Source organism: Adiantum capillus-veneris, chromosome 8 (genome assembly GCF_014529385.1).
Source record: "Adiantum capillus-veneris isolate H3 chromosome 8, ASM1452938v2, whole genome shotgun sequence".
NCBI lineage: Eukaryota > Viridiplantae > Streptophyta > Polypodiopsida > Polypodiales > Pteridaceae > Adiantum > Adiantum capillus-veneris.
In genome coordinates, this window is record NC_140938.1 from 47,821,816 (window position 1) to 47,830,016 (window position 8,201).

Below are 8,201 nucleotides of genomic sequence, written 5' to 3' on the forward strand. Positions count from 1 at the left end.
ATTCAGACGTTTCAGCAAGGCTTGCAAAAGATTGCAACTAAAAGTATTTAGTTTCTTTTTAGAACTATTTACATTCCTTTTTAATGCGTGCTAGGCGCATCACATTTTCCATAAGTATTGGAAAGGATCATTATGATATATAGCTTCATTATCATCGGACGTGGAGGTTGATGGTGTAATGGAATTTGCCTATTCAATTTGAGAGTAGCGGAATTTAATGAGAGTACATTCAAGAAATGATTTTGTGAGCATAGCGGGTAGACATAATTGAAGATAGCTACATAATCATAGCAATTAGTTAACTTGGCATAGACAATACTTTTGCAAGAGAGAGAATTTAGAGAACATGACAACAGTTGAGGACCGGATTTATGTGGAGCCGGTCCCCCCTCCAATAGGCATTTGTATTATGATTTCTCCCATAAAGAGAGACTTGTTACAATACATTCTTTGTGTTCCTTGTGACCTAGGTGAAGCAATGAAGATGGAAAGCTTCATGTATCATCATCATAGCATAACCTAAACTTGAAGAAAGCTTTAACTATACCAAGCCTCAGTCCCAAGACCTTAAACACCTTCGAAGGTGGAGAGATCTAGCAGGGAATGAGGGTAGGGAAGAGGAAGAAGAAATATTTCATACGAGAAAGAGCTAGTTCCTCACTTATCATAACTCTTGTGCTAGCATACATAATAGCATAGTAATGAAGAAGAAATAGATGGCAAGCTCAAGCATTGAAGCATGGCTCTTGGATGGATTTGCACTCCATAGCCAAGAGTGTTGGTGTAGGCTCTCAACCTCTACTTGCTTGGAGAAAGAGAGGGAGATCTTGCACTTTGCATAGTACACAATGATTGTTTTTGTGAGTGTGTGTGGGTGAGTATACCCCCTAAGCACCCCCCTAGCTTGCTTGGGTCGACCCCCCCTTGTAGCTCATGCTTGAAGCTCATTGGACCCCTCTAGGCCTAGCCAATCACAAGCAGGATCCATTACAAGCAACAGGGATAGCCTTGGGACAAGTGTCCCCCTTTCCCCTTTGAGAGAGAGGACTTGATAAATGCAAAATCAATTAATTAAATATCCTTTATTATCATTGGACCCCTTGGGTCGCCAACCAATAGGTTTCAGGCACACCATGAGGGCAACATGAGGAGGAACTTGACAAGTGTCCTTGCTGCCTCTTCAAGCTGGGGCTTCCCTTGTGTGTGTGTGTGTGTGTGTGTTCTCTCTCATCCCCCCCCCTTGTAGGCTCGCCCCCCTCCTTGTAGGGATCTTTTTGACTTTGGATGAGCAAGCCCCTTAGTCATCAAGCATCACTAAGCACTTGAAGTAGGGGGTGTTCCCACAAGCATCTCAGGCAAGCTTGTCAAGGCACCTCAAGCACCTTAATCATGCACCACGTCAAGCACCTCAAGCATGGAGCCAGTCAAGCACATCAAGCATCTTAATCAAGCACCTCAAGCATGACAAGCACCTCAAGCATGACAAGCACCTCAAGCAGGACAAGCACCTCAAGCACGACAAGCACCTCGAGTTTGGGCCGGGTTCCCACCTCAAGCTAAGCCCTAGCTTACCTAAGGTCAAAGGACTTTTACACACATTATTGGAGGTCTTCAATGAAGCTAACCCTAAGGTCTTATGCTCCATTGGTTAGCCTTGCTCTTGATAGACCATCTCCCATTTGGGCCCCTTTACTATTGGCCCCGTGTTGAGATAGATCTATAAGCACATATCTATATCTTAACACTTGTTCCCGTTTATTCTTCCACATTAAGTGATCAATTTAATATGAGAAAATCATTTGGGTTGGTTAGATATTAGATTTTATGACATTACCTCTCTCTTGAAATCATAGTCGTCCTCGACTATAAGGTAGAAGAGATAAAGCCTTAGTCATTAGTCAATCGTACTTAGCGGGTAGAGGATCCCTTTTTTACCCTACGACATCTTTCCAAGATGGATGACTAATCCATTTGGTGCTTGGGAGACATAGCTGCCGCAAGCATGTCTGCTCTTTAGTCCATTTCATTCTCCCAAAGTAGAGTGACAAATTCTACTTGGTGTTTGAGAGACGTCGTCATCACAAACATGATTCTAAGCATGCATACTAGTTAAATTTGTGCACAATTAAAAAGAGGACTAGTCTTATAAGACAAAAACATGAGTCATTTAAAAGAAATTTGTACATTTGCTTACTCTAATGTAGCATTGTAAGCATTGACAAGGTTCATACTATCCTTAAGTTGTACTCCTTGCATCCATCTAGCATCTTCAAAAGGATAATTTTTGAACTTAATAAGATACCGTCGGATTATCTTACCATGTCGTAGTACCTTGTCTTCATGCCGAAGGACAGCTTCGGGTTGTAGCAACTCTTCTTGGTCTTCAACTTCGGGAGGGTCTTCAATAATTGGTTCAATTGGTGGCTCTCCTTTGTAGGGCTTAAGTAGGCTTACATGAAAGGCATTGTGTATAAGCCAATGGTTGGGCAACTTGAGTTGATAAGCCGTCTCATTGATGGGCTTCAAGATTTGCAAAAGGACCATAGTATCTTTTTGCTAGTTTAGCATAATACTTTTGATGGCCCGTAGGATTTTTGCCCGTCGTTTTCCTTAACCGAGCCTTAGGAAACTTGAGTAAGACCCAATCATTTTCTTTGAACATTAAGGCTCTTCTGTGCTTATTAGCAGCAGCTTTTTGCCTTTGTTGAGAGATGGCTATAGCCTCCCTAATCTTTTGAAAAGATTCTTGTAGGTCACGGCTATACTCATCGGCGGCGAAGATCTTCCCATGTACTTTGAGTAGCAAGGGACTTTTAGGTCTTCCCTCTATGATCTCTATTGAGCCAGCAGAGGATCACACCCACATTTTTGCTCACACTCATCATTTTGTAACCATTGATTGTAATAAATGTCTTTCCGACATTAATTTTGATTTGAGCCATTCATTAAGTAACGGGACTCAATTGAGTTTCCAGCTTGTAATCCCGAAGTAATCTCACTTGTTGATGTAATTAGTTAGAGATGTTCTCACCTCCAAGGCTGAGGTATATAATCCAAAGTTTTTGTAACCTAAGCGGGAGATTATTAATCAAAGTGAGTTTTTGAGCGCCGTGACTGTGTCTGAGAGAGAGAGAGAGAGAGAGAGAGAGAGAGAGAGAGAGAGAGAGAGAGAGAGTCTTATCTACTTGCTACGCGAGCTATGGAGCCGCCATTGGAGAAGCGACACCGCCATTGTGTTAGCAACGACAAGAGCTACGCACAGATACCAAGAGTGCACGCTATCGGCTTCTATGCGTGGTAAGTTCCTACGAGCTTCGGTGTGAGTTTTCTTCCAACTCGTGTGTCAGAATTGAGCGTGCAGCATATCTATAGAACCACAACGAGTAGAGCTACACATTAGTACCATCGGGGTCAAGTTTCGGTCACCTGTATATTTCGGCCTGTCTTCATACGCGTTTACCGCACGGAGTGGTTATAGGTTGAGTCTTTAGGGTGTTGTTCTTACCTAGTGTATGGACTTCCCCTTGAGTTTGAGATCGATTCAATGATTCTAGATCTTGTTTCGTATAGCATTCGTTCGTAGTACGGATTTCAGTCACTTGCGTATCTTAGAACTTAGATTTGATTTCCTTAGTAGTGATTGTCATTAGAAGGTTGAGTAGGTGATTTGACACCCACCTAGTTGTTTCCATGCGCCTGCGGGTCAAGCTCTGTCCTCGTCTGACAAATTCTATTGTTGGTTGAGTTCTCGCTATTTAGCTTCCGCTAGCGGCGTAACCGCCTTAACATTTGGTGCCGCTGCCGGGGACGAGAGCCCTAAGTAGGTGACCTTAGACTAATCCTACGAGGTGAGTCGTATAAACTACTTTGTATACTTTAGTTAGAAAAGATCTAGGAGTGGTGGACTCCGAAGATCTCGAGAGATACTAGGAAGTGGGGTATTCCTGGGTCTTCCGTGTTGACAGTATTTTTAGTTTAGCTTAGATTTGTTTGTTGTTTTGTTGGTGTTGAGTAGTTGTTGATAGAAGAAGAAGTTGCTAGTCCGTGAGTGGCAGTGGATCTCTTTAAAATCACAATTACCAAACCCATTTTATGATTAGGAATAGCTTAGGTAGGACTTCATTTGATCCTGATCTAGAGCTAGTAATCATTGGAGTATTTGCTTGATATGGTTGATTGCATGTTAGATCACTAAACCGTCGAGTTAGTAGTGAAACTTGCAATAAACAAAAGTCAGAGAAATTTTTTGTGTATCTGGGAGTTGCTGAGCACTTGAGAAAGCTTTAGGAAGGATTCTGTGCCAAAAAACTGGAAATTTGCAACTTTAGACATCATAAGCGTATGATGTCTAAATGACCAAACAGAGACCAAAACAAAAATTTTGACTTTACCAGAGTGTTCAAAAGGGGAGTTATACCCTAATTTCAACTTAAAACAAGAGCATTAACACTCAAAGAAACCCAAAAAGACAAGTCGGAGTCCAAGAAACGCAAAGAATAGGAAATTTTGGATTCAGATCTTGTTTTTACATTCAAACCTGACAAAAACACTTGAAACTCAATTATAAACATTGGAGAAGGCTTAAAACCAAGAATAGTCAAAATCTGGGACAAAAGACATCCTACGCGTATAATGTCTTTTAGCACATCCACTGCTTATTTTTGATATCTTGACCCAAATTGATGAAAAAGACATCATACGCGTATGATGTCTTTGACCTAATTTTGGACATATTTTGATACTTTGCCAACACATATCCATTGTAATAGCTGTCTAGAGGTTATATTTCAAGTTTCATCCCATTTGGATCACAATTGACCCAAAACAAGTCAAAAGCGGAAAATTGCCAAGAAAAGCCTAAATTAGCCATAACTTGCTCAAACAGAGTTCAAACTGAATTTTGTGAGTGGACAGAGCATAAGGGGGCTTCTGAGAGTGAGCATAACCAAAATAGTCCAAATCTGTGAAAAAAGACATCATACGCGTATAATGTCTTTTTCAGCATAACTGCAACAAAATTCTCACTTGATGAAACAGAAGTTGTCCAACTGACAAGATTAAACAATTGAACAAGTATCAATCAGTTTGGATCAATTCTGACCACAAAAACTTGGGAAAACAAATTGCCGAGACGGAAAAGTTAAAGTCCTTTAGGGGAATTGATGAATTTGAGATTGGGCAGGAATCTCCAGAATAAGCAACCAAAACAAGGGGAACAAGCAAGTGTCATATCAACCGAGGGAAGTGTAAACCAAAGTTGGGTGCAACCATTAGAGCCGATCTTTGAAGGAAGTGTTTCTGATACTTCTTCGGAGAGATCTTACGAGATTTTCACCGAACACTTGGAACACTTGAACCTTAACAACATAGAAAATATGGCAGCAGGACCATCAAACCCTTTCGCCACAATGAAGCTATTGTTCATAAAATACCAGTACGACAATGAGCAAGGTGCCAAGATCTACAAAGATGGAATGGACCGCTATTGTGTAAAGATAGAAGATAGACCTAGTGAGTTCAAGGACTTAGTGCCTGTGAGCTATAGCGGAGATAGATATCTAGATGACGAGGGTACCATGTATTTGGTAGTCCTAAACCCTAACATTGTGGACAAGTGGGGATTGATGGGCACCAAAGCCAAAGTAGATGAAGAACTTGAGGAGAAAGCACCAATAATGAACTTCCCTGATGCGAGGTTAAGAAGAGAGAATGAAACTACAAGGATCAACACTGATAACATCTATGTGGGGCTATACAAATATAATAATGGGGAGCAAGATCTCTATTATAGATGTGAAGAACCCTACACTAAAGAGTTGACAGACCAAAAAAGACTTTATGTCTTTACCTACACAAAGGGATCGGAAATGAAAATTGCCGCTTACGACAAGTATGGGAGGCAATACTCAACAATGGGCAAGAAAGAATTAGAAGGATATACATACTTTGGGGGACCACTACATCAGTATTATGTTACTTCTAGCTCACAAAGACCAGCACCAACAAATGGAGTGCAAAACCCAATGAAAACAGGAGGACAAAGAATTCAGGCTGCTGACTCTTTCAGTCAACCTCAGTACTCGAAGCCCGGACCAATGGGATCATTACATTCCAGAGAGTCAATGGATACGAATCGAGGTAGTGCAGTTCCAATCCCCACATATATCACTCCAGGTACAAGGTTCGAAGCGGAACCATCACATTTACCTCCTAGTAGTAGACTCAGGGCAGGGGAACCGACAAGGGTAACCCATGAAGTCCATGATGCTAGAGAAAGCTTTAGCCGGGACACAGGAGCAATGAGATTGGTAGCAGACCATAGACGTATGAGACCATCTCAAGTAGCCAAGTGTATGCCAAAGAAGTATGGTGGTTCAGGAGATCCGTATGCACATATGTCACTCTTTAAGCAAGTCTTAAGAGCTGAGAAGATAACAGATTTCCATACACAATACGAGGGATTTGTTCTTACTCTAGAAGGTACGGCATTGACATGGTTTCAACCACTGAACAGAGGGGGATTCCATGACATTGACCATTTGCTAAGAGAGTTTGCTGAGGAATTCTCAAAACGAGGGATTAAGCATAATACGGTCTCACAAATATATGCTTTTAAACAGAGAGAACACGAAAAAGTGAAGGAAGCTTCACTTCGCTTCAAACAATACATTGAGAGATGTCCAGTACGTAAACGACCACAAGATGACAGACTATCTGTTCTCTTTATTGAAGGATTGAGAAACGACACTCTCAAGAAGGACTTGCACTTGAAAGCTTGTACAAGTTTCGAGCAAGTAACGAGAGAAGCATTGTACTTAGTGGATAACTGTACGGTTTATGGAGAGGTGTCAGCGGATACAGATTTTGCATCCAGTAGCTCTTCCTTCGTAGCGAGAGAGACTACCACTAAAAAGAATGTTCAAACAACAACCATGCCAAATGTAGAGCAAATGATAGAAGATGCTCTAAAAAGGATGGCACCATACCAAAAACCATTGCCAAAACCACTGAAATGGTGTGCTATTGAACAAAAATGGACAAACCACCCAACAGAGGAGTGCTATTACAACAAAGGGTATGTAAGGGAGCGTCAGTATGCACCTCCTGCTCAATTAGCACCACCTCAGGTACATACAATACCTCGATACCCAACGGGAAATGTACCAGGACCTATGGGGATAGAAAGACCGCAACCGGTATTGGGACAACAACCACCTTTACCAGGAGCAAGACCAGTGGGCATTAGATATGCACCAACCTTAGAGAATCAAGAAGAACAAGCCTTAGTGCCTGTTCAAGCCTATTATGAAGAATCTGGTGCACACATGTCTCCAACTGTGTATTACCCACCAAAAGAACCCAAACAACCAGAACCATGGGGCATGATTGGGAATGTTGGAACACCAACAGTTACAAGTGCTTCTGATGAAGAGAGATACAATTTGGACGCAAGAACATTGATGTTCATAGCTCATGGAGGGTTAACAGGACAAAGACCATCCTATCCACAAAGGACGAATCAAGTGGGACCAAGACCAGCACTAGGACCCTGTTACAAGTGTGGAGGTGACCATCTGATGAATGTTTGTCCACATACGGAAATCATTAGAATTAACGCTTATTGCACTGAGTGCGGGGTTACTCACTTCATTGAGGATTGTTCAAAGAATCCAAACAAAGTGCAAAAGACGACATTGAATATGCTAGAAACCATTCCTACCAGTAGTGGGTCCGAAAATGAAACTCTGATACCAACGCAAGTTGTTACTAGAGCTCAAGCTAAGAAAACCACTAGAGAACCTGAGAATGGAAAGTTAGCGACTGAAGTGGTTAGTCAATGACCGCGGAGTTAGAGAAACACATGGAAAGCTAGAAAAGCACGCATGAAGTTGAGAAAAGAACGTGAAGACGCTATTCTAGCTGAGGAACTAAAGCGAACTAAAGATAGATTAGAAAAACTTGAGAGTCAAAACGGGAAACGAGAGATGAGCCCGGAAAGAACGAAACAAAAGAGTATCAAAGAAACAACGAGCTTAAGCTCAGGGGGATCAGTGCTAGTCGACAAAGTACACGAACCATTGGACGCACTGATGAGACCTTACGAAGCTAGGTTAAAGAACAACCAAACACAAGAACAGAGGTGGATGACATACCCAAACGCGGAATTGGAAAAGCAGAGACTTGAAATGTGCCAGAGAATG